The sequence below is a fragment of the Aquarana catesbeiana genome, linkage group LG09 (genome assembly GCF_042186555.1).
Source record: "Aquarana catesbeiana isolate 2022-GZ linkage group LG09, ASM4218655v1, whole genome shotgun sequence".
NCBI classification, from domain to species: domain Eukaryota; kingdom Metazoa; phylum Chordata; class Amphibia; order Anura; family Ranidae; genus Aquarana; species Aquarana catesbeiana.
The window spans coordinates 276478200-276502790 of record NC_133332.1 but is presented as its reverse complement, the minus strand read 5'-3'; positions in this window follow the sequence as shown (position 1 = coordinate 276502790).

Sequence of the window (24591 nt, the reverse complement as noted above, 5' to 3'; positions counted from 1 at the left end):
AGCCAGCTGTTGTTGCAGGCATCTGGGCAGATCCTGACTATATTGTCGGGATCTTTTCAGAGCCTGGACCGGCTCTGTGACACCAGTGCACTAAGCAAGGTCCATAAAGACATGGATGAGCGAGTTTGGGGTGGAGGAACTTGACTGACCTCCATCGGGTTGAGGTCAGAACTCCTTTGGGATGAATTAGAGCGGAGACTGCCAGGCCTTTTCTGCATTAGACCCCTTTCACACTGGGGCGCTTTAGCGCTAAAAATAGCGCCTGTAAAGTGCAGCTCCTGTCTCTCCAGTGTGAAAGCCCGAGTGCTTTCACACTGGAGTGGTGCGCTTGCAGGACGTTAAAAAAAACTTCTGCAAGCAGCATCTTTGGAGTGGTGAATACACCGCTCCTGCCCATTGAAATCAAGGGGGCAGTGCGGCTATACCGCTGGCATAGCGCTGCTGCAGCAGCACTTTGCGGTGGTTTTAACTCTTTCTCGCCCACTAGTGGGGAGGTAAAAGCACCCCACTAGCGGCCGAATAGCGCAGCGAAATTGACGGTGAAGCGCTGCTAAAAATAGCGGCGCTTTACCGCCGATGCACCCACTGCCCCAGTGTGAAATGCACTTCTGGAAGAATGTTCAAACATTTCCATTAGACACACTCCTAAACCTTGTGTTCCCAGAAGAGTTGAAGCTATTATAGCTGCAAAGGGTGGGCCAACTCAATATTGAACCCTACGGACTAAGACTGGGATGCCGTTAAAGTTCATGTGTGTGTAAAGGCAGGCATCCCAATACTTTTGACAATAAAGTGTATATTTATATAGCATAGCTCATCCATGGAATTGCTGAATATTAGTGTGTGTTAAGCCATAAATCCTACCCACAGATGACTCCAGCCTAATGGCCTGGAAAAGGGAGCTCCTGCCCTGATGATGGAGATGGTATATGGAGGGCCTCTGGCTACTGGTGCTCAATGCTTCTGGGATGAGAAGGATCCCAATGAATGTCCCCGTGGCAGGAAATGATGCCATTTCCTGCCACTGGGCCACCTGGCAGGAAATGGCATCACTAAAGCTGCGCCAGCAGAGACCGAACCGGGTTGCCGGAAGGACAGAGTTCAGAGCCAGATGTGACGTAGCGGGGCTCTGCCAGGAGAGAGGCAGGCTTGGAGAAGGCTGTGGTGGGTGGATGGAGGCTGGGGGAATGCACAGCAGCGGGTTTACTCATCACTATGACAATGCGTTTCACGCGTCTGCGCCTTATCAAGTCGTGAGCAGCATTGTGGTCAGTGAGAGCACCAGTAGCCGGAGGGTCCCCCATATACCATCTCCATCATCAGGGCAGGAGCTTCCTTTTCCCAGGCCATTAGGCTGGAGTCATCTCTGGGGGGTTGGATTTATGGCTTAACACGAACTAATATTCAACAATTGCACAAATGAACTATGCTATATTATTATTCAGGTTTATATAGCGCCAACAGTTTGCGCAGTGCTTAACAAAATAAAGGCAGACATTACAGTTACATTACAATTTAGTACAAGAGGAATCAGAGGGCCCTGCTCATTAGAGCTTACAATCTAAAAAGGAAGGGTCAGTTGATACAAAAGGTAATAGCTGTGGGGGATGAGCTGATGGAGGAAGTAAAACAGTGTTAGAAGCAGGACAGGCTTGTTTAAAGAGAAGGGTTTTCAGGGATCGTATAAAAGATGGATAGATAAGGGGACAGTCGGACAGATTGGGGTAGGGAGTTCCAAAGGATGGGAGAAGCTCTGGAGAAATCCTGGAGGAGGTGACAAGGGAGCTAGACAGCAGGAGGTCTTAGGAGGACCGAAGAAAGCGGCTTGGTTGGTATTTTGGGATTAGGTTAGTGATGTAGTTGGTGGCAGAGTTATGGATGGCTTTGTAAATTATTGTTAGTGCTTTGAATTTTATTTGTTGGGTGAGTGGAAGCCAGTGGAGGGATTGGCAGAGAGGGGTGGAGGACACTGAATGGTTGGTAAGGTGGATGAGTCTTGCAGCGGCATTCATTATGGACTGAAGGGGGGATAGTCTATGTAAAGGTAATCCAATGAGGAGGGTGTTGCAGTAGTCGAGGCGAGAAACAACCAGGAAGTGAATTAGAAGCTTGGTGGTGTCATTAGTTAAAGAGGCGTATTCTGGAAATGTTGCGGAGGCTAAGGCGGCATGATTTGGACAGGGATTGTATGTGGGCCTGAAAGGACAATTCAGAGTCTAAGGTTACCCCTAGCACCTTGGCATGTGGGGATGGACTGATAGATGTGCCATTGATCTTGACAGAGAAGTCAGGGGAAGGGGCATGTGGGGGAGAAAATATTAAGAGCCGTTTTAGATAGATTCATTTTGAGGAAGTGGTTTGACATCCAGTCTGATATGTCTGTTAGTAAATCAGTGATGCGTGAGGAGATTGATGGGGTGAGCTGAGGGGCAGAAAAATAGATTTGGGTGTCATCGGCATATAAATGGTAGTGGAAGCCATGGGAGGCTATCAGCTGACCCAGGGAGGACATGTAGAGGTCCAAAGACAGAACCTTGGGGGACCCCAACGGTAAGAGGAGTTGGAGAGGAGAAAGTGGAGTTGTAAGTGAGACTGAAGGTGCGATGAGATAGGTAAGATTCAAACCAACGGAGGGTGAAGCCATGGAGACCAAGCAAATTGAGTTTTTTGCGGAGGAGGGGGGGGGGGTCAACTGTATCAAAGGCAGCGGAAAGGTCCAAGAGTAAGAGTAAGGAATAATGACCATTGGTTTTGGCTGCTAGTAAGTCGTTTGCAAGTTTTAGGAAAGCAGTTTCTGTGGAGTGCTGTGGGCGAAATCCAGACTGAAGGGGATTAAGAAGGTTATTCTCAATAAGGTGGTCACTCAGTTGTAGACTAAACGTTCAAGGAGTTTGGAGGCAGAAGAGAGTAGAGAGATGGGTCTTAGGTTGGTGGGGTCAAGTGAGGCCTTTTTTGGTATAGGAGTGACTAGCACGTGTTTTAGAGGGTTGGAGAAGATGCCAGTAAAGAGTGAGAGGTTGAAGATATGGGTTAAAAAGTGTAGGATAGAGTCAGATGGTGACTGTAGTATTTGAGAAGGAACAGGGTCCAGGGGGCAGGAGGTTAGGTGGGTGTTATAAAAAAAGTTTAGTGACTTCTCTATAGTAGCTGGGTTAAAAGAGGGAAGTATAGATTGTGCAGGAGTACAAGGAGTGTAAAGTGAGGGAGATATCTGTAGAGTGGTTGGAAGGCAAGGAGGAGGCAGACAAGGAGAGAGTAAAACTAATAAGGTGGTGATCAGAGAGAAGAAAAGGAATATTGGAGAGGTTGTGCGGAATGCATAGGTAGGAGAATATGAGGTCAAGGCAGTTGCCAACAGTTCAGGTCAAAAAGAGGAGGTTAGGCTCAGCAGCTTAGAAGTAGTGGTAGTGTTAAGATTAACAGGGATGTTGCTACCAAGAATGATTGTTGGAAAGTAGGGTAGCCAGGCAGAGAAGTCGTCAAGGAAGTTTGATACCGGTCCAGGGGGCAGATAGATCACAGCAATTCTCAATGAAATTGGAGAAAATAGATGAATACAGTGAGCTTCAAATAAGGAGAGGGACAGAGAGGGGGGTGGGTGCAGAACCTGAAAAGTGCTTTGAGGGGATAAAAGGATTCCAACACCACCTCCTTTCCATCCATTAGGCCTGGGAGAGTGAGTCCAAAGGAGGCCACCATAGGAGAGAGAAGCAGAAGGAAGATCAGATTATATATATATAATTTTTTTTTTTTTTACATACACACACACACATTTTTTATATGGACTGTTATTTAATACAGTGTGCACTGCAAAGTATGATCAATGAGGTCTTTCATTGACTGTTATAGTGTATATGCAAGCTTTGGAAGTGGAGGTATCACTCATAACAGTTCTTAGCGCTTACAAAAGAATACAGGCTGTGTGTTTTTTTTTTTCTTTATGGTCAACCTTAGAAAATCTCCATTTGTTTAGGGGGGTCGATGACATTATCTACAGAAGAGCCCCCAACCTACGTGACCACTTGGTGCATAATGTCATCGACCCCCCTAAACAAATGGAGATTTTCCCTAACCTAAAAGGATTCTATAAATGCCAGAGATGCTTACCCTGTAGGGTTAGTAAGAAGGTACCCAGGAGGAGAGAAACCTTTAAATCTAAGGTTGACCATAAAGAATATAAAATCAGAAACTTGATCACGTGCCATAGCACTCACGTGACGTATGTCATCGAATGTCCTTGCCACCTCCAGTATGTGGGTAGAACCACTCGGCCCTTATGTGTACGTATCCGAGAGCATATTCAGAATATAAGGAAAGGTTTCCCTAAACACAACCTGTCACGTCATTTTGATCAAGTGCACAAGAGGGACCCATCAGGGCTAATTTTCTATGGCATCGATTCCATAAAAAATCATTGGAGAGGAGGGAATAAGACTACCCTCATCTCACAGAATGAAACGGCTTGGATATACAGGTTGAGGTCCCTGGCGCCTAGGGGCCTCAACCTGGATATTGATTTGAACTGTTTTATAGCCGATTCTTGATATACATACAATTTTATCATGCATGGACATGGGGTACAGTTAGTCTCCATCTGAGCTGACATGTAGATATCATAACTAACTCCCTATGTACCTGGATATCTCTCTCCCTTTTAGGAGTTAATTTAGCTTATACATAGACATGGTTTTGAATAGGCCTTTATGTTACCTATATAGGTAGTACTATATATATATATATATATTGAGATATATATATATCTCAATTTCATGACGTGATTTTTTGTAAAATAAATTTTTTCAACTTTATACATATTTTGACTCGATATTCATACTTTGCTGCCAAAAAACCCCACCCTGTGGGATCCTTTTTCCTTTTTCTTTTTAGCATCAGGGGTGAGCAGCACCCTTTCTCCTTCTTTTGTGTTTTTTCTCTTTTACAAGTCCCAGCATTAGATCTAAGGATGTGTCCTCTTAGATCCCACAGGTTTATGCTGTGCCCTGTAGTCCTTCAATAATGGGGGGGGGTGTGACACATCCTCAGCTCTGAGGGGTTTAAGCTGGGACAGTGGGACCCGTAGTCCTTCACTAGTTGGGGGGGGCAGGGGTGTGTGACACATCCTGAGCTCTGAGGGGTTCATGCTGGGACCTTTAGTCCTTCACTTTTGGGGTGTCACATCCCCAAAAGTAAAGGACTACAAGTCCCAACATGAACCCTGGCTGAGATTTAAGCATGTCATCTCCTCCTCTGCTGCTGGCTCATGCTCCCATGACACACATATGTTCTAATTTATTCACTGCTCCCAACCTCACCTCAGGCAGCTTGACTATAGGCTCTAATAGGCTTCAAAATAGGGTGGACTCGGAGAGCAGAGCATTGCGCTCAGAGCCCACCCAGGTGTGTTAGAAAAGCAAATATCTGCTTTTCTAACACTGAAATGCCTCTCTGCCAGTCTGATACCAGTCACCTGATTGGCTGAAAGGGCAGGTGCTCCTAATGGATGTCTAGCAGGAGGAAAAGCATGGAGGAAGCATAGAGAACACAGGAGCCGCTGCCTGTCCCACAGCTCCCCGCCGTCACTCACTGCCTGACCCACCAGCAAGATGGGGTAAGTGCCGGTCAGACAGCGGGCGAGGTGGGGTGCTGGTTAAATGCAGACGGGTGGGGTAACAGTGGCTGCATTTGATGGGCGCAGTGGCTGCATTTGATGGGCACAGTGGCTGCATTTGATGGGGCAGAGTGGCTGCATTTGATGGGGCACAGTGGCTGCATTTGATGGGGCGCAGTGGCTGCAATTGATGGGGCATAGTGAGGTTGCAATTTATGGGCACAGTGGCTGCATTTGATATGGCACAGTGACTGCATTTAATGGCAGAGTGAGGTTGCAATTGATGGGGGTTTTTTTCAGTATTTTTTAGTTTGCAACCCCCCCCCCAAAACATTTTGAGCACCAGCCACCAATGACAGAGAGAGACATTGCTCCAAATTGTCCTCACAGAGAGACCACTCCTCAAGAAAATTGCTTGATTCCTTTATCAACATAGTAAAGCCTTGTACACACCACTAGTTTTTTTTTTTTTTGCTCAATCCAGAGAGTTGAACAAAAAAAACTGGCAGCTCTGGTTGGAGCCGCTGAGCATGAGCAAAAGTGACCTGAGCATTGATCACTTTTCAGCGGAGTGGCAGTGCCTGCTGCAAGTGTGTAGAAGCCTTTGGGCGCACACTGGTGTGCTGCAGTTTGGCTGCAGTGCTTATGTACACAGTTTTCCTTAGCAGCAGTCCCATAGGCTTCTTTTAGGTTGTGCGTTTTTCCTGTATTCTTTTTATAGCGCACCAAAGATGCAGCATGCAGCCGTTTTTGTGCACTTTCAGAAAATGCAGCAAAAATGTGCAAGCTAATAGAAGTCTATGGGACCTGCAGGAAAACAGTAAGATCACCAACACTGCAGCCAAACAGCAGCAGACCAGTGTGAGCCCTACTACATAGTACATGTACTGCACAGGCTGCTGAAAGAAACCTCCTTATCTGCAGAGAGAGGGGGCAGAGGAATTTGGGAGAGAAGGGGGAGAGGCCGGTCACAGCTCACTCACTTGGAAGGAAGGACCTAGCAGGCAGAAGGCTCACTGGCTCGGCTTCCAGAACGTCCCATACAGAACACCATCGGATGGATCTCAGTTTGAATGTTCCCGCCCACACGTCCTATTCACAGATGCAGCACACAGGCTGCCCGGAGTGTGGGCAGGCACAGTGAGAGAGAGGGCTGGAGGAGGCAGTGCAGATCCACCCTCTTCCATTCGGCTTTGCTCAGTTTGAATGGAATGGACATAGACTGTCAGCTCAGAGACAGGAAACAGCACTGTTTGTGACATGGCAGATGTCCGCTCACAGCGCTAACGTTCCTGCACGCTTCTGGGCTGTTATTCAGCCCTGCCAGCCTCCTTCCAGAGTCACCCGAGCAGTAACACTTGGCCAACTTCACATGCTCAGGTACCAGCTGGCAGCACATCAGCTTTTTTACAGGGAATCAGAGCGGCCTGGGGGGAAATTGCATCCCTGCTCCCTAGCCCAGCCCGCCCCTGACTATAGCCGACACCGCTATTACTTCATGACTTTTTTTTCCCTTTAGAAATGCCATTTTGCTGTCAGACTATTCTAAACACAGGAAAAAAGCGCCACTTTACAGGCATACTATAGACACCCCCCAGGTACGAAATTGAAAAGAATATTTCACTTTTATTGTTTCACTTTAAGCTTTATTAAAATCACTTCTCCCGAAAAAACGGCCATTTTTAAAACTTTTTTTTCACTGATACACCTCCTCTGGGGCAGGATCCAGGTCCCCAAACACTTTTTATGACAATAACTTGCATTTAAGCCTTTAAAATGAGCACTTTTGATTATTCATGTTCGTGTCCCATAGACTTTAACGGTGTTCGCGTGTTCGAACAAATTTTTTGCCTGTTCTGGATGCGAACCAGACTGGGGGGTATTCAGCTCATCCCTAGCGAACACCCGATGTTCGAATCAAACTCATGTTCAACCCAAACATCAAGCTCATCCCTAGTGCCCAACACCGAATTCGGCTGAGTGAAGATAAGCCCTTCAGAGAAAGAGCCAGGTGAATCCCTCTGTGTGACTTTGAGGACCTTTGGGAACAGCTGAACTGAAGAAATCGGGGGTCATTAGGGAATCCAGGAGCCCTTATGCCTCCACTATTGTGGTCGTGAGAAAGAAAAATGGGTCTCTCCAGATGTGTATTGACTATTGAACTTTGGATCGGAGGACTATACCAGATCAGTACACAACTCCCTGTATAGAAGAGGCCCTACAATGCCTATCAGGAGCTAAATGGTTTAGTGTGCTAGATCTGAAGAGTGGATATTATCAGATACCTATGCATCCGGACGACCGAGAGAAGACAGACTTTATCAGTCCTCTAGGATTATTTGAATTCGACCGCATGCCACAGGGGTTAACAGGGGGCCCCGCCCTCTTCCAGAGACTGATGGAGAACACAGTGGGCGACATGAACTTGGTAGAAGTGATAGTGTATCTGGATGATATCATCGTGTTTGGAAAAATGTTGGAGGAGCATGAAGCTCGATTGGAGAAAGTCTTCTAACGACTACACACAGAGTGGCTGAAGATTCGTTAGAGAAGTGTCAATTCTATCAGACCTCAGTCACATATCTCGGACATGTAGTTTCATCCGAGGGAGTAGCCACTGACCCTCAGAAGTTGGAGGCTGTTACCTCCTGGCCTTGTTCAAGCATTGTCATTGTAATTTTTGGGTTTCTGCTCTTACTAGCGAAGATTGTTAAAGATGTTTTCACAGATTGCCAAGCCTCTGAATAAGTTGTTGCAGAAGCATATGGAAGGGGACCTGAAGAAGGCTCACCCTGGAGGTCCTAGGAAGGCCTGGGAATCTATTCAAGAACAATGGACCGGGAGGTGTGAAAGGGCCTTTGAACAACTCAAGGGGAGCCTTATTGAACCGCCAGTGTTGGCCTATGCCGATCCCTCCAAACCTTACGAATTATATGTGGATGCTAGCACAGATGGCCTAGGGGGAGTGTTATATCAGGAGATGGAAGCTTCCTCTGTTGGCTTATGTGAGGCGCAGCCTCTCTCCCCCTAAGAAGAATTATCCAGTACACAAATTAGAGTTCCTGGCCCTCAAGTTGGCTGTAGTAGACAAGCTTACCTATATGGGGCCACGTTTCTGGTGAAAACGGATAATAATCCTCTGACTTACTTGCTGTCCACTGCCAAGCTGGATTCCACTGGACATTGGTGGTTAGCCACTTTGTCTGAGTTCTGGTTCAGTTTCGGCCAGGGGTGGGAAACCGAGACTCTGATACTCTTTCCCGAATATCTTAAACCATGGATACTGGTCAGAAGAACTAGGTCCATTTGCCCCTTCAAGGGAGTACTAGCCATATGCCAAGGAGTAGAGCACAGACATAGAGGGGCGACAGCGGCCGAAGCCCAGGGGGGTCACCCCCGTTGGAGTACCAAGATACTACTGTGATTTGACAGAGGTGCGTAGTCAAGAACTGCCTCAGTTAACCAGAAAAGACATGAGGAGAGATCAATGTGAAGACCCATTGGGTAGCCTTCTAAAGAAATCTTTGTTGGTTCTGGGTCCCCAAATGCTGTTAAATAGTTTCATTGAGGGAGTCAAGGTGGCCTATAAAGAATGGGAACGAATGAGGTTGTAAGAAGGAGTCATATATCGGAGGGGCCCATCTGAGAAACCAGAGGGTGTTCGTCAACTGTTCCTCCCTGGGAAACACCGATTGGTAGTGTTAGCTGCTCTTCACAATGACCATGGCCATTTAGGTCCAGATAGAACCTTCAGACTGGTCAGGGATCGATTCTATTGGCTGTCCATGAGGGCTAAAGTAGAGAGTTACTGTCGTTCTTGCAGCCGGTGCATCCAGAGAAAGACTTTGCCAAGTAAGGCAGCCCCAATGGGGAATCTACAGAGTCAGGGACCAATGGAGTTGGTTTGCATTGATTTCTTGTGTTTGGAATCTGACCTGAGTGGGCGTTATGCTCAGGCTTTCCCCACTAGGGATTAGCAAGCCAGTACTGTAGCCAAGACCTTGGTGGGGAAGTTTCTTACCCATTATGGGCTACCTCAGCGCCTATATTCGGACCAAGGTTGAGACTTTGAGAGTAAACTCATTTGAAGATTGTGTGAGCTCTCGAATATCCAAAAGTCGAGAACAATCTGAACGCTTTAACCATATGTTGTTAAACATGTTAGGGAATAGGGATGAGCCAAACACCCCCCAGTTCGGTTGGCACCAGAACCTGCGAATGGACTGAAAGTTTGCACGAATTTTAAGACCCCGTTAAAGTCTATGGGACTCGAACGTTCAAAATCAAAAGTGCTAATTTTGAAGGCTAATATAAGTTATTGTCCTAAAAAGGGTTTGGGGACCCGGGTCCTGCCCCAGGGGACATGTATCAATGCAAAAAAAGTTTTAAAAAACGGCCGTTTTTTTGGGAGCAGTGATTTTAATGATGCTTAAAGTAAAAAAAAAAAGAAACATTCCTTTAAATATCCTACCTGGGGGGTGTCTATAGTATGCCTGTAAAGTGGCGCATGTTTCCCATGCTTAGAACAGTCACTGCACAAAATGGCATTTGTAAAGGAATAAAAGTCACTTAAAACTGCTTGCGGCTTTAATGTAATGTCGGGTCCCGGAAATATGGATGAAAATCAGTGAGACAAACGCATGGGTACCCCCCCCAATCCATTACCAGGTCCTTTGATCTTGTATGGATATTAAGGGGAACCCCGCACCCAAATTAAAAAAAGGAAAGGCGTGGGGCCCCCAGGCCCTATATACTCTGAACAGCAGTATACAGGCGGTGCAAACAAGACAGGGACTGTAGGTTTGTTGTTAAGTAGAATCTGTTTGTAATTTTGAACTGGTACATTTTTAGAGTGTAGCTCCAGCCACAAAATCTATTTTTAAGCTTTTTGGAAAACATAGGGAAGGGTTATCACCCCTGTAACATTTGTTTTGCTGTCTGTGCACCTCTTCGGAAGATTTCACCTCACTTTCTGTCCCAATGGCAAATGTTTTTTTGAAAATTTGGGGTTTTTAGTGAAACAAAGATTGGTGATAAAGCATCAGTGGAGAGGAGACACATTTTTCCCATATTAACTCTTACAGTAGAGAATTTCCCTTCTTAGGGGTAGATTTCATTTCACTTCCTGCTGTCTCCATCCGTTTCCAAGTAGGAGTCGTTTGTAAGTTGGATGTTTGAAAGTAGGGGCCTGCCCTATATACTCTGCAGAAATTGGGGCCTTAGGTGTTGGTGTTGCCACAACACTGTAAGCCCTCACAGTTACTCTTGGTGGGTGCAGGAACGGGCCCTGCTATGAAATATTAGATCAAGAATTGTAATTACATGCCATTGTTGAACAGGGGCAGAAAAATTGGGCCTTTTGTGGTGGTGGTGGTGTTGCCACAACACTGTAAGCCCTCACAGTTACTCTTGGTGGGCGCAGGAATGGGCCCTGCTGTGAAATATTAGATCAAGAATTGTAATTACATGTCCCTGTTGAACAGGGGCAGAAAAATTGGGCCTTAGGCACTGGTGCCACAACACTGCAACCCCTCACAGATGCTATAGTTGGAGTGTAGAAATGAGCCCTGCTGCAAAGTATTGCAACAAAATTTGTAATTACATGCCCCTGTTAAACAGGGGCAGAAAAATTGGGCCTTAGCCACTGCTGCCACAACACTGCAACCCCTCACAGATACTATAGTTGGAGTGCAGGAATGAGCCCTGCTGCAAAGAATTGCATCAAAAATTGTAATTATACGCCCCTGTTAAACAGGGGCTGAAAAATTGGGCCTTGGGCACTGGTGCTGGTGCCACAACACTGCAACCCCTCACAGATACTCTAGTTGGAGCGCAGGAATGAGCTCTGCTGCAAAGTATTGCATCAAAAATTGTAATTATAGGCCCCTGTTAAACAGGGACAGAAAAATTGGGCCTTAGCCACTGCTGCCACAACACTGCAACCCCTCACAAATACTATAGTTGGAGCGCAGGAATGAGCCCTGCTGCAAAGTATTGCATCAAAAATTGTAATTATACGAAAAATTGGGCCTTGGGCACTGGTGCTGGTGCCACAACACTGCAACCCCTCACAGATACTCCAGTTGGAGCACAGGAATGAGCCCTGCTGCAAATTATTGCATCAAAAATTGTAATTATACGCCCCTGTTAAACAGGGGCAGAAAAATTGGGCCTTAGCCACTAGTGGCGGTGCCCAGAACCAAAATTGTTGTTACAAGCTATCAGCATGAAAATTGAGAAGGGAGAGGATTGTGACTCAGCATAACAGGATAGTCACTCAGCATCAGCATAGGCAGTCTTGAAGGGATCTCACATTAAAAAAAAATTATTCAGTTACATCAGAATCAGGTGCTCGATAGCTGGTGATCCAAGACTGATTCATTTTTATGAAGGTCAGCCGATCGACCAATTCGGTGGACAGGCGCACCCTGTGATCGGTTACAAAGCCTCCAGCAGCACTGAATGTGCGTTCCGAAAGAATGCTGGATGCAGGACAGGCCAGTAGCTCAATTGCATACCGTGCAAGCTCTGGCCAGTGATCCATCCTCAAGACCCAGTAACCCAGAGGATTTCCGGTGGGAAAGGTGTCCAAGTCTGATCTTGCCCCTAGGTAATCCTGCACCATGTGAATCAGACGCTGGCGATGGTTGCTGGAACCGATCATACCTTGGGGCTGCGGACTAAAAAATTGAACGCATCGGTCAGATGGCCACCTTCTCCACCGCTCCTTCTGTGACTGACCGAAGCCTCAGCAACACGTTGTACAGGAGGACCAGGAAATTGTAACCTCCCAGGCTCCGGAAATGCAAACCTTTCTGCAAGGCCTCCCGAAGATGTTTCATCCTCTGCTCCCTCTGCGACGGCAAGATAAGGTTCACGTTATCCTTGTAACGTGGATCAAGGAGGATTGCCAGCCAGTAATGATCCCTCCTCCCTGATCCAGGCTTTGCAGGATCAGGGAGGCCATGCAGCGTAGGTTTGCTGAGGCATTCGGTCCAGAGTCCTCAAGGTCACTAAGGACGACATGATCCTCAGCCACCTCCTCCCAGCGACGTACAAGTCCATGGGTTTCTTCGGACTGTAAATGGTCCCTTGAAGACTCCTGCTGATGCTGAGTGCCAGGCTCCACCTCCATGCTGACACAATCCTCCTCCTCTTCCTGTGTGATCGGCGGGCACACAGGAACACTGTCTGGATAAAGGGGGCCTTGAGAGGTAAGAATGTCCTCCTCTTCCTCCCTCTGTTCTGCCTCAAGTGCCCTGTCCATTATTCCATGCAGAGTGTGCTCCAACAGGTGGACAAGAGGGACAGTGTCACTGATGCATGCACTGTCACTGTTCACCATCCTTGTGGCCTCCTCAAATGGTGAGAGGACAGCGCATGCATCCCTGATCAGAGCCCAATGGCGTGGGGAAAAAAAAAACAAGCTCCCTTGACACTGTCCTGGTGCCATAGTCACATGGGTACTCATTGATGGCCCTCTGCTGCGTGTGCAGCCACTGCAGCATGGCCAACGTTGCGTTCCACCTGGTGGGCATGTCACAGATTAGGTGGTTCGGTTCTTGGGCAGGTTAAAATTCCTTTTGGAGGTCAGCCAGCGGAGCACTAGCATTATATGACCTGCGGAAATGCCTACAGACTTTCCTGGCCTGCCTCAGGACATCCTGTAAGCCCGGGTACCTGCCAAAGAACCGCTGCACCACCAAGTTAAGGACGTGAGCCAAACAGGGCACATGGGTCAGGTGTCCCTGTCAGAGGGCGGAGAGGAGGTTGGTGCCATTGTCGCAAACCACCATATCTGCCTTAAGCTGGCATGGCATCAACCACCTATGAACCTGCCCCTGCAGAGCTGACAGAATCTCTGCCCCAGTGTGGTTCCTGTCCCCCAAGCACACCAGCTCAAGCACCGCATGGCATCTTTTTGCCTGCATAGCCCCTTGAACGCCTATGGAGCACCGCTTGTTACGAGGACAAATCAGCACAGGAAGAGGCCATGAAGGAAGAAGAAGAGGAGGGGGTGGAGGAGAGAGGTGTGGCAGAATCACCACTAGTAGAATTTTGGAGGAGTGGTGGCGGAACAACCTCCAACACTACTGCACCCTGTCCTGCATCCTTCTCAGCTGCCAGAAGAGTCAACCACCTCTGAACCTGCCCCTGCAGAGCTGACAGAATCTCTGCCCCAGTGTGGCTCCTGTCCCCCAAGCACACCAGCTCAAGCACCGCATGGCATCTTTTTGCCTACGTGCTTGCGTAGCCCCTTGAATGCCTACGGAGCGCCGCTGGTCCCGAGGACAAAACAGGAGGGGGTGGAGGAGAGAGGTGCGGCAAAATCACCACTAGTAGAATTTTGGAGGCGTGGTGGCGGAACAACCACCAAGACTACTGCACCCTGTCCTGCATCCTTCCAAGCTGCCAGAAGTGTCACCCAGTGGGCGGTGAAAGATAGGTAACATCCCTGTCCATGCCTGCTGGACCATGAGTCAGCGGTAATATGCACCTTACCACTGACCGCCCTGTCCAGCGAGGCCAAGACATTGCCTTCCACATGCCGGTAGAGAGCCGGAATCGCCTTCCGTGAGAAAAAGTGGCGTTTGGGAACCTGCCACTGAGGAACCGCACATTCCACAAACTCACGGAAGGGGGCAGAGTCTACCAACTGAAAAGGCAGCAGTTGAAGTGCTAGCAATTTAGCCAAGCTAGCATTCAACCACTGGGCATATGGATGGCTGGGAGCGAATTTCTTTTGGTGGTGCAGCAGCTGGGGCAGGGAAATTTGCCTGGTACAATCTGACGTCGGTGTACCGATAGCAGATTGCCCACAAGTACTCTGCTGTGACACACCTAATTCTACACCTTCATTCCTCTCAGTGCAGGTTTCAGAGAGGACTGAAGGTATAGTGGGGTTGGAGATCCCAGCTGATTAGGAGCAAGGAGAGGTCCTCTTTGTTCTTTGGTGTGGGTCTTTTAGGTACGCCTGCCAACGAACTGCATGGCAGGTCGACATATGTCTGGTCAAGCATGTGGTGCCCAAGCGGATGATGTTTTGGCCACGTGAGATACGACTGAGACATATGTTGCAAATAGCAGCGGTGCGATCTGATGCACTCTCTGGGCTCACATTATTGCCTTCCTCTAGCTGGGTACCATCATCGGAGCCTTCAAAACGCTGGGAATCCTCCTGGAGCATGTACCCAACACTGTGGTCAAACAGTTCGGGGGACTTCTCAGGAGGACATGGTGGGGCTAGGGAAGGAGTGACTGATGCCATTGAGCCGAGGGAAGAGGCCGCGTTGGCAGCTGCTATGCCAGACAAAGTACCCTGAGCCTGGGTGAGAGAGGATGAGGAGGATGAGGACGGCTTGGTCATCCACTCTACCAAGTCTTCGGCATGTTGCAGCTCAACGCGGCCAGCTGCCGAAAAAAAGAACAAGCTTGTCCCACGGCCACGTGCTGATGAAGATGCACCGTGTCCATGACCAGCACTGTTGCCTCTAGACACAGAGCCTGCTTGCCCTCTTTTATTGGCTTGTGACTGTCTGCCTCTCCTTGTTGGCCTTCCAGACATACTAAAGGCCTGCAGTGAGATGTAGCTGCACAAAGCTGGGATGTATATATATACTGATTATACTGCAGCTAGCAGAATCAACTGCCTGCCTGTGGTATTAATAGGATCAGAACACCAGCAATTGTCTTTAGGTAGCTTTAGGTGCACACTGTGCAGAGGACACAATACACTAACTGTAAATACTGCAGCTGTCTGCCTGTGGTATTTATAGGATCAGAATAACACCAGCAATTTTCTTCAGTTAGCTTTAGGTGCACACTGTGCAGAGGACACAGTACACTAACTGTAAATACTGCAGCTGCCTGCCTGTGCTATTAATAGGATCAGAACACCTGCAATTGTCTTCAGGTAGCTTTAGGTGCACACTGTGCAGTGGACACAGTACACTAACTGTAAATACTGCAGCTGCCTGCCTGTGGTACTAATAGGATCAGAAGAACACCAGCAATTTTCTTCAGGTAGCTTTAGGTGCACACTGTGCAGAGGACACAGTACACTATCTGTAAATACTGCAGCTGCCTGCGGTACTAATAGGATCAGAAGAACACCAGCAATTTTCATCAGGTAGCTTTAGGTGCACACTGTGCAGAGGACACGGTACACTAACTGTAAATACTGCAGCTATAAAGAAAAAAGAAAAAAATGCGCTAAAAAGCTATAAAACACCTTAAATTGCAGCTGCAACAAAAAAACACTAATATCGGTGTAATAGGCTAAGAAGAATATACTAAGTGCGCTTGCAATCCAGTGATCAGAAATGTGAATAAAATGTAACTGAATAAGTTATTGAATCAATATGAGGTGAGTATATTAATTACCAATAATTAGTAAGTTCAAAAAGTGCTTGCGAGTAAATTATAAGATCAAATATTAAGTAAATATACATTCAGTGATCTAACACAGAAATAATGAAATCCATAATTGCTAAATAAAAAATTCCAAAGTTCATGGATAGCTAGTGTATTAAAAAGTAGTAGTAGTAGAGATAAGTTCAGTCCATTCATAGAGAGTTCAATGAAGGTACACCAATCACATGGAGGGGAGTCACATATCCACAGTTCGTTGGACACAGCCCATATAAGTGAGGAGGAAGGAAGTGTAATGAGAAATGCCAGCAACCGGTGAATCCAGGGGGAAATTAAGGATGGACCCTTACCAGACACGGTGGACCTCCTTAATAGCAAGGTCTTATGCACGTGCAGATACAGCCCTCTGCAGGGACAGATGGATGGCGGCGTCTGGATCCACCGATGTGTGCCGCGTTCCAACAGGAGGCAGTTCCAGCGTGTCAGCCTAGAAGGAGGCACTCGCTGATCCCAAGAGCCGTGAGTGCAAAAGGGGGCAAGAAACAAGCTCCAATAGTGTAGTAAAATTAAATAGTTTTTTGCTACATAAAAGCAGAGAGCACATCTCCGCCATACAGTGTGGATAAAAATGTTAAAAAAGCATACAAAAGCGAACACCCGTGTACAACAACATGGGGCGAACAATGTGGTGGCGTACAGTGCGTAGCCACGCCCTACATGTTTCGTCATAAATGACATCTTCAAAGGGGAATGGGCGACGGACTGAACCATCACCTATATAGCGCTGAACAGGAGCCAGACCTCGTTTTCGTCTGGGCACCGTTCAGCACTCAAAACAAATAAGGAAATAATGGAGAACACCAAGCCTCGATCTGGTGAATACTACGCAGCGGAAAGTCAACATAAAAATGCAGTCAAAAACATATGTGACAAAAAAGAAGAAGTACGGAGGGCACACATAAATGAATCGAAACCAATGTGTACGACTCCAAAGGGAAGCGACCAGGGGAACAATTATTTTATTTAAAAAAACGGAAATTAATAATATTATCGCAACCAGCAGATTGCGAGAAAAAGTAAATTATGAGTATCACGAACAGTAAATTGCCGCTATAAAAAGTGAAATTCACATTACCCGTAAGATATCAGAGAAGACACACTTAAAAATAAATGTACCTTCAGGGGGATAACTCCAGATGTTCAAAATACACAGAAAACTTATTAGAATTTCATGGCTAATAAAATTAAAATAAAAAAGGATTATACGGGGTGCATGCAAAAGACATACACTCATATCTGATCGGTCAGCCGATCGATTAATCCTGGTAGTAGATAGAACTTTTTATCTGAGTGGGGGACACCAGATCGCCAAAGTGCTCTCCTCCTAAAAATATATGTATAAAAAATAAAAAATATAAAATAAACAATCCAGCAGGGATAAAATTTTTTGGGGAAACAACAGTACTCCTATCTCAAGCATTGTCAATAAACGCATTTATTTCAATGAAACAAAATAAATACAGCACTGGCTATGTGAATAAACAAATACTGCGCAATAGCACTAGGATCATATATAATTGATACAAGTGCTAAACATATGTAGGTGCCATAAATTATAATAAACATATATTGGAAAACAATCCCACAATATATGCAGTGCCAGCGATTAGCCTTAAAATGCCTTAGCCTTAAAATAAGAAATATGCGCTGCCGCTGCTATAAATGTGCTGATAGTTGATATGTGAAACAAAATAAATATAGCGCTAGCTATGTGGGAAAACAAACACTGTGCTAAATACTAAAATCGTACGAAATTGATACCTATTATGAAAGTGCTAAAAATATGTAGGTACCATAAAATCAAAGAATAATGATATTAAACCATATATATTGGCAGAAACAATCCTATTAATCAATGATGAGAGCAATCCTTCAGCCTATGATAAACAGTCTGTCACCTGATATGCTGATAAGCTGTGATTCAATGGAGACAAAGGAGATGACTCTGGATCATAGTTCATATGATGTATGCTTCAGGTTGCAGGATTTTCATGATCACCCATAAAGAATATGAAGAAAAAACACTATGGTGAAGTACTGTGGAAACAGGATATCAATTGCGCATAATAGCGCTACTCACAAGAATCAAGTGGTGAACAGGCATTCAGAGAAACTTCCGCGTTCGCAGCTGTAAGCGTGCGTTCCACGGAGACAGGAAGCAGCGTCACTGGTTTAGGACGTGAGCAGGATATTACGTCATTTCAATGTCTACATTCAGCCCCCGGGGTCTGAGACAATTAATTTTATAAATCCATTCCATTTCTAGTTTGGAGATGGCACGCCGTTTGGGACCCCCTCTCCATGGTAATTTAAGTCTATCTATACCTACAAAAGCGGTTCCCTTAGGGTCCTGCCTATGTACTTCTAGGTAGTGTTTGGAAACCGGATGGCCTTTAAAGCCCCTCCTGATGTTCCCAAGGTGCTCATTGAGTCTCACTTGCAAGGGTCGCACAGTGCGTCCCACATAATGCAGCCTGCAGGGGCAGGTGAGAAGATATACAATATTAACCGTAGAGCAGGTAATAAAGGATTTAATAGAGAAGTCCCGGGTATTGCTGCTGGAATGGAATTGACTAACCTTCCTATCTTTGATGGCATTTACAGAACATACCGCACAGTTCCTGCATCAATAATATCCCACCAAGTTTTGGAAAAACATGGGTTTTTTAGTGGGGGGATCGCAGACACTAGGGGCCACACGTGATTTAATTGAGGGGACCCCTCTAAAAACGATCTGAGGTCTGTCAGGAAGTAGAGGTCCCAATATATGATCGTTTTTGACAATGTGCCAGTGTTTGTATAGCAGTTTCTTAATTGAAAAATGTTGATGGGAAAATTCTGTTATGAAAGGACAAGCAAGGCTATTACCAGTGTCTCCACCATTTCTTTTTTTACTTGAAAAAAACAACTTTATTAATATAAAACACATTTTACAAGTCAATCAAGTATATATAGCCACAGAAGGTCAGATACATATTGTAACATCACAATTAAACATGCAGGAATACTACGGGGCATACATTCACATATATTCACATGTGCCATAAGTTATGCAGCAGATTAATCCAACTTATAAATATACCGTGTTTTTGGTGTAGGGGAACGCTGCACTGGATTTGGACCCATTATATACAGGTCTCCCCGTCCCCCAACCATCTGTCCCAGATCTTTGAATATTTTTGTGCGGATCCCCTGTGTGCGTAGATCAGTTTCTTAAATGGCAGGGTGTCATTAACTGCTTTTTTCCACAACTGTAGTGTGGGGGGCATATTCTGCATCCATCTTTGCGCTATCACTTTGCGTGCTAAGAACAATGTTTCAAAAATGAAAATTCAGTGATATTTATAAAATCTCTACATCTGGTAATAGTCCCAAAATACATAACTTAGGGTCCAGCACCACAGGGGATCCCATATTATCATGGAGGAAACGGACAACCTGCATCCAATATGTCTGAACATGTGTGCAACTCCATATAAGATGGTAAAACGAGCCGGGGTCAGCTCTGCACAGGCGACATGTCGGGTCCGGCGTGTGATGGAACTTTGCCAATCTCACTGGGGTCAGATAGGCTTTGTGTACAATATACAGTTGTGTCAGTCGGTCGGACAGCTTAGGGGACACCGTCTTGGTTCCCTCCAAAATCTCGGCCCAGTCAGTGTCATCTATAAGTCCTACGTCCTGTCCCCATACCGTTTTGGCCTTGTGTGAAACAGCAGCTGCGCCTCGTTGTCTAATTGTGTAATATAAGTGTGATATAAGCTTAGAGGGGTCATTTCCCATAACTATATTCAGCACAGGGGGAGGTTCCATCTCCACATGCAAGTCCGGCAATTGGGTTATAAGTGCGTGGCAGAGCTGCAGGTATTTAAATGCTAGTTGTTGTGGAAGGGAAAACTCCTCCTTGAGAACCTGAAACTGCTTAAGCCCAGAGGTGGACAGAACTTGATGGAGATACAATATTCCATGTCTAGCCCAAACTATAGAGTCTGGAACTGTTTCCAGTTTCGGCATATGACTGTTAAGCCACAGTGGAGTGTGGGAGTGAAACCTCCCCAGATTCTGCTTCTTTAGAGATATTTCCCATATCCTTCAGTGATGTAGCAACATGCCCATGTTGTACCGCGCAGAGGGACCTTGTGTTTTTTTCCCCCGAAGAATAGCCTGAATGGGTGTATACGCCGGGTGTCCTGGTTTGTCAGAAACTAAAGATCTATAGCGCTGCATTTCGGACGTGTGGAAATGGTACATGTGGGAAAGCTGCGAGGCTAAATAATAGTCCTGGAGGTCCGGGAGAAATACACCCCCCATGTCTGTGGGATTTTTAAGGGTTTGCCAAGCTAGCTTGTGTCTACTTTTACCCCAGACAAATGAATTTAGGATAGCTTCCATCTGCTTAAAGATTTTTAGGGGAATATATAGGGGGGCGTGCCATGTCAGATAAAGAATTTTGGGCAGTAAGATCATTTTAATTAAATTTACACACCCCATCACCCCTAATGGTAATCTGGACCACGTCTGCGTTTTATTTTTTAATAAGTTAAACAAAGGGGTTACATTCAGGGGTGTATAGTCTACCAGGTCCCTGGTCACCTCCACCCCCAAGTATTTAATCTTGGATACTCTAGCAAGTGGTAACAGGGGAGTTGTGAAAAGGGGAGGGAATACATCTATTGGAAGAATCTGAGACTTGTCCCAATTTATACGCAATCCCGAGTATCCCCCCATTTGTTCAATAAGTCTTAACGCTGCTTGGAGTGATGATCCCTGATCTGTTAAGTATAGTATGGTGTCGTCAGCATACATTCCTATTTTATCGACCGTAGGGCCCTGGCGCAGACCTTGAATATCGGAGTGTGCTCTGATGGCAATGGCCAGTGGCTCCGCTGCCAGCGCATACAGTAAGGGAGAGAGGGGACACCCTTGTCGAGTACCCCTCTCAAGTGGGAACTGCTGAGAGAGCCATCCATTCACAAAGATTTTCACCCTGGGTGTCTGATATAGAATCTGTACCCATTTTATAAAGCGTGCCCCAAAACCATAATTATGCAAACATTCCCACAGAAATGGCCATTCCACAGAGTCAAAGGCCTTGGCTGTATCTAACGCCACCACCACCCTCGTCCCTGAGTTGTCGTGTCGGGCTTGGATATTCATATAAATTTGCCTAATATTGCCTAATATTCATGGCTGTATTTTTCCCCGGCATAAAGCCCGTTTGGTCCGCATGAATTAAAGTCAGGATAACAGTGTTTAATCTAGAAGCCAGAATTTTAACTAAAATTTTTATATCTACCTGCAGGAGTGAGATAGGCCTGTAGGATTCAGGGAGATGCGGGTCTTTTCCTGGCTTGGGGAGAACTATGATTTGGGCTTCCTGCATAGACTCGGGAAGTAAGTTCTGATCAAATATAGACTGGTATAAGACTTTCAGCTTGGGGACCAATATATCCGAGTACGTGACATAAAATTCCAGAGGCAATCCATCCATCCCTGGAGCTTTAGATTTAGCTAGCTGTGCAATCGCTTCCGTGATGTCATGGTTGGAAATAGGTGCATCAAGAGCTCAACTTGTTCTCGATTCAGCTGGGGGAACTGTATGGAAGATAAATATGATTGAATTTCCCTTTGCGTGTACGTGTGTTGGGATTTATATAGATTGCCATAGAATTGTCTAAATTGATCTGCTACCTGTTCTGGGTTTGTTATATTACACCCGTCTGGGCCAGCAAGCGACACCATGACTGGGGGCTTATCGTCCATGTGAGCCAAATAGGCCAGCAGCCTCCTCGCCCTTTCACCCTGCTCATACACCCTCTGCCTGCAAAAAAAACCATGCTGTTTAGCCTTCTCAGTGTGCAATTGCGTGACTAGTCGGGTCTGCAGTTTCACTCTATCCAGGTTTTCAAGGGTCGGGTTAGAACTATAGGCCTCTTCTAGTTCTTGTAGTCTGTCAGATGTGAGTTGTAGTACAGTGTTGGACTCTCGTTTTAACCTATTTATTCTGGAGGATAATATTCTGCGGGCATGGATTTTAAAGTCGTCCCAGTGTGTAGTTAGGGCGGGGGGTCCCTGCATACCTTCCAAAAAGAAGAGCAGCTCCCTGGCAATAGAGTCATGGTCTGTAAGAAGGGATAACCAATAAGGGGTTTAGCCACCAGCATCTAGTGGAAGAAGCTACTCGCAAGGATGCCGTTAGCCAACACGGAGAGTGATCTGACAGGGTCCTAGGGGCAAATCCTGAGCCCGTGACTTTTGGCAAAAGGGCCCTGGAAACGAGTATGTAGTCTATTCTGGACATGGTATTGTGACTTATTGAGTGGCAAGTATATGCTCTAGTCGTGGGATTAGTATGTCTCCACACGTCAACAAGGGCAAACTCGGTCAGTGTACGGTACAACCTAGTATGCAGTGGTTCATCAGGTCTGATTTCAGCCCGTGCCGGGCGGTCAAGGGATGGAGTCATCGTGTGATTGAAATCCCCCATCCACACTACTGGTATAGATGGGTACAACGCTATAAATGCAAGACCCAGTATCAACAATGGGTCTCCCCCCACAATTGCATGTAGAAAGAGGTACCTGCCCTGCCGATCCGACACCATGTAGACCAATTCAAAAGGTGTAGATTTTGCAATCAACACTGATACCCCTCTAGACATACTGGTGTGGGTGTTATGGTAAGCCCACCCCACCCAAGGATGCTTCAGGGCCGCCTGTAAGTGACCCGTGACATGTGTCTCCACCAATGCAACAATATCCACCTTTTGACTTTTCAAATATTGTAAGACTTCTGTCCTTTAAATCTTATCCCGCATGCCCCGCACATTCCACATCATAAATTTAATGTCTGCCATGGTGTTCACGTGCACATATATCGCATGTGGATACGCAGGGCGACCTCTCCTCCTCAAATCAAGGCAGCACACCCACCCCGCAAGTAAACCAACACATTGCATATATAGTAAATGCTTGTTTAAAAACATTCCAAGTAAAGAACATGTGCACAACGGTGCTAACATTCCCAATGCTTTGATGAAGAGATCCAGCATTTTTCTTCCCTCCCAGCTTCTCGCCTCCCCAACTTGGTGGAAGCATACATTCCCATGCAACCTTTGTATAGATCATCTTCCAGCCAGCAACATTAGCTGGAGGTACAATACTTAGAATATAATAAGCAAAAAGGTACAAAATATAAAGAAAAAGAAAAAGGGGGTTGCAAACATGATGGGGGCGATTATTCACTGAGTGAAGGTTAGGGCACGAATCATATCCTTTGTCTCTGTCTCCATCCAAGTGATGCTCTCGCTGCAAGGATATACAGTCATCCTGATGTATCAGAGTTCAGGGGCCTCCACCTCACGGTATCCCCATGTATAAGCTGTGAGGGCAATGAGATGCACAGGGTGATAAGCTCTATGGTCCAAAGAGCTCCAGGCCCGAAGCCGAGTTTCCAGGGTTAACAAGAAGTCAAATTCCCCCCCCCCCAAGGGGAGTACAAGGATCGGGCCCCCTAACTTCAAAAGGGGGGAGGGGGGAATCTCCGTTCTTACATTCAGTAATGCGTGTGCTATAAAGATGGGGGGGAGTAGAAAGGGGCAAATGGAGAATCAGGAGTACCCCCCACAATGGAGGGGACATTCAGAAGAAAAAGGGGGCCTGTCAACAAAAAACAATAGTGACAGTACTCACAGTAACATGCCGCAAACCCGTTCATTAATCCGGACGTCCGCGTCGATCCAGCCAGTGTACTGCCGCCTTCGGGTCCTCAAAAAATATGGCTCTGCCATCTTCCTCCACTCTCAGTCTGGCCGGGAACAACATGGCATATTTAAGGTGCGCCGCCCTGAGCCACCTCTTGACATCTTGAAACTGTGCTCGCTTTCTTTGGACTTCGTTAGAAAAGTCGGGAAAAACTGCGACATGTCCGTTGCCCAGGGCGATGTTACCCTTCTCTCTGGTTAGTCAAAGGATTTTATCTCTATCTCTAAAGTTAAGAAACTTGGCAATAAAAGTTCTGGGAGGGGCTCCCACAGGAGGAGGTTTTGCTGGGACGCGGTGCGCCCGTTCCACTGCGAACATAGCAGAAAAAGCCTCTCTTCCAAAGTGTTGAATCAGGAGGGATTCCAAGTATTCAGCGGGGTTGGTGCCCTCAGCCTTCTCAGGTAAACCAATAAAATGGAGGTTGCAGCGTCTCAGATGATCCTCCATATCATCTTGGTGAGCGTGTTGCTGCTGAATCTGGCGCTGCAGGTCCTCTGTGGTGTGTCTCAGGGGGTGCAGAATGTCCTCCGCCGCTCCGATGCGTGTCTCAGCTTCGGTAACCCTGTCCTTTACCTTAGATAGGTCTTGGCACAGCAGGGAGATGTCAATCTTGACCTCATATATTTTGGTGGTGAGCGTCCCCTGCAGCGTCGCAATGGCATCCAGGACCTTAACTGTGTCTGCGCCCTGATGGTCTGCCGCTGAGCACGTGCCCTCGCCATTTTTTGCCTGCGGGTCTTGGTCTTGATGGCGATATTTCGCCAACTTATCCACTGCCTCGGAAGTCCT